We start from the raw sequence: 3,534 nt of genomic DNA, 5'->3' as shown, positions 1-3,534 counted from the left end.
TGAGATGGCTGGATGGCATCACCGACTCGATGGACATGAGTTTGAGTGAACTCCGGGAGTTGGTGATAAATAGGGAGGCCTGGCGTGCTGTGATTCATGGAGTCGCAATGAGTTGGACATGACTGAGCTAGTGAACTGAACTGAACTGAAAGTTCTCCTGGAGGAGGGAATGACAACCCATTCCAGGATTCTTGCCATGGACAGAGGTGCTTGGTGGGCTACAGCCCGTGTGGTCACAAGGAGTTGAACACCACTGAGTGACTATGCACAGCACAGTACATTAGTAATCTACTTTTCTTCATGTGAGATTTGACAGTTCGTATCTGAAAATTAATTGATTGTCATTGCTCAGTGACTAAGTCATGTTCAACTTTTTGCAATCCAATGGACTGCAATACACCAGGCTCTTCTGTCCTCCAGTATCTAACAGAGTTTGTTCAAATTCATGTCCAAAAATAATTGATACATTTCATCTAAATTATAAAATTAATGGCTTTAGAATTATTTATAGTATTCTTTCAGTAAAATCTGTGTCCAATGAATCAGCAGTGATGATTACTGAAACGAATCCTATATTGGTAATTTTTATCTTTTTCTTGTTTAGCCTGGTGCAAGGTTGTCAATTTTATTCCCCTTTTCCAAAAAAATAGCTTTCAGTTTTGCTAATTTCTCCTTTGATTTATTAGTTTAAGTTCATAAATTTCTGCTTTACATTTTATTCTCATCGGCTAGCTTCAGACTGCTTCAAGTTATTTCTGCAGTGTACAATGTTGGAAATAGTATTTTCATTTTAGGTCTCATGTATTTTATATGGATACATTTAATTCTGTAGATTCTCATTGAAACACTACTTTTCTTCCAACTCAGAAATATTATTTTGTTGTAAATTTATATTTAATTAAATAATTTTAACTTTCTGATACATCATCTTTGATCGATGTGCTATTTAAAGCTGTGTGTTAAATCCATGTGTTATTTAATATCCAAATATTGAGAGTTTTTCCAGTTATATTTCTGTAATTAATCTGGTTTAGCTCTAATGTGGAAGAAGAACATATTTTGTATGATTTCTATTCCTCTACATTTTTTTGAGATTTTTGGTACAATGTGTGGTCTTCCACATTGTTGAATGCGTGTTGTCACTTCAGTCATGTCCAACTCTGCAACTTTATGGATGATAGCCTGCCAGACTCTTTTGTCCAAGGGACTCTCCAGGCCACAATACTGGAATAGGTTGCCATGCCCTCCCTCAGGGGATCTTCCTGACCCAGGGATTGAAGATAAGTTTCTGTCTCCTGCAATGACAGGCACGTTCATTACCACAAGCCCACTTTTATTAAGTAGAGTCATCTATATATGCTAATATTCCAAAACCAGACTTTCCTGTTACTCCAGGTATCTCTTGACTTCATACTTTTGCATTCCATTCCTTATGATGAAAAGGACATCTTTTTTGGTGTTACTGCTAGACAGTCTTGTAGGTCTCTAGATACCTACAAGGAAAAGAAACTCAGCAAGGTAAAATGGTTACATGAGAACCCCCCTCACAAATAGCTGAGAAGTAAAAGGAAAGGAGAAAAGGAAAGATATACCCATCTGAATGCACAGTTCCAAACAATAGCAAGGAGAGAAAAGAAAGCCTTCTTAAGTGAATAATACAAAGAAACAGAGGGGAGAAAAGAATGAAAAAGACTAGAGATCTCTTCAAGACAATTAGATATACCAAGGGAAGGTTTCATGCAAAGATGGGCACAATAAATGGTAGTTAGTGTAGACCTAACAGAAGCAGAAAATATTAAGAAGAGTGACAAGGATACATAGAAGAACTATACAAAAGAGTTCTTAATGACCTGGATAACTGCAATGATGCAATCACTCACCTAGAGCTAGACATCCTAGAGCATGAAGTCAAGTGGGCCTTAGGAAGAATTACAAGCAAAGCTAGTGGAGGTGATGAAATTGCAGCTGATTTGTCTCAAATCTTAAAAGATGATCCTGTTAAAGTACTGCACTCAATATGCCAGCACATTAGAAAATACAACAGTGGCCACAGAACTGGAAAAGTTCAGCTTTCATTCCAATCCCAAAGAAGGGCAATCCCAAAGAATGTTCAAACTGCCACACAATTGCTCTCATTTCACATGCTAGCAAGATTATGCCCAAAACCCTTCAAGCTAGGCTTCAAAAGAATGTGAATAGAGAGCTTCCAGATGTACAATGTGGATCTAAAAAAGGCTGAGAAACCAGAGATCAAGTTGCCAACATGTGTTGGGTCATAGAAAAAGCAAAGGAAATCCAGAAAAACATGTACTTCTGCTTCATTGACTATTCTAAAGCCTTTGATTGTGGAAAATTCTTAAAAAGACACCTTGTCTGCCTCCTGAGAAAACTATATGCAGGACAAGAAGCAATAGTTAGAACTGAAGATAGAAAAACAGACTGGTTCAAAATCGGGAAAGAAGTATTTTTAGCTGCATATTGTCACCCTGCTTATTTAACTTCTATGCAGAGTACATCATGTGAAATTCTGGGCTGGGTGAAGCTCATGCTAGATCAAGATTGCCCAGAGAAATATCAATAAACTCAGATATGCAGATGACACTACTCTTATGGCAGAAAATGAAGAGGAACTAAAGAAACTCTTGATGAGTATGAAAGAGGAGAGTGAAAGAGGAGAGTGAAAAAAGCTGGCTTAAAGATCAACATTAAAAGAATTAAGATCATGACATCCATTCTCATCACTTCATGGCAAATAGATGGTGAAAAAGTGGAAACAGTGACAGACTTTATTTCCTTGGGATCCAAAATCACTGCAGATGGTCACTACAGCTAAGAAATTAAAAGATGCCTGCTCCTTAGAAGAAAAATGGTGACAAAACTAGATAGCATATTAAAAAGAAGAGATACCACTTTGCTGACAAAGGTCTCTAGTCAAAACTATGACTTTTCCAGTAATTATGTATTGATGTGAAATTTGGGCCATAAAGAAGGCTGAGTGCCAAAGGATTGATGTTTTTGAGCTATTGTGTTGGCGAAGACTCTTGAGAGTCCCTTGGACAGCAAGGAAATCAAACCAATCAATTCTAAAGTAAATTAACCCTGAATATTCATTGGAAGGACTGCTGCTGAAGCTGAGGCTCCACTACTTGTACCGCCTAATGTGAAGAGTTGACCCATTAGAAAAGACCCTGATATTGGGAAAGATTGAAGGCAGGAGGAGAAGGGGATGATGGATGACAAGATAGGTGGATGATATCACTGATTCAATGGGCATGAGTTTGAGCAAACTTCGGGAGATAGTGAAAAGACAGGGAAGCCTGGCATGCTGTAGTCCATAGAATCGAAAACAGTGGGACATGACTGAGCCACTGAACAACAGCAATATATGCTAATTGTTTCCAGTTTATTGATGGTGTTGTTTAATTCAACTCTATAAACCCTGATTTTTTTTTCCATTGGATATATCATTACTAAAAGAGAGGTTTGAATTCTCCAACTTTAATTGTGGATTTGTCGTTTTCTTGTTGCAATTTC

The sequence above is a fragment of the Capra hircus genome, chromosome 11, assembly GCF_001704415.2.
Source record: "Capra hircus breed San Clemente chromosome 11, ASM170441v1, whole genome shotgun sequence".
NCBI lineage: Eukaryota > Metazoa > Chordata > Mammalia > Artiodactyla > Bovidae > Capra > Capra hircus.
This window is presented reverse-complemented; position numbering follows the sequence as displayed.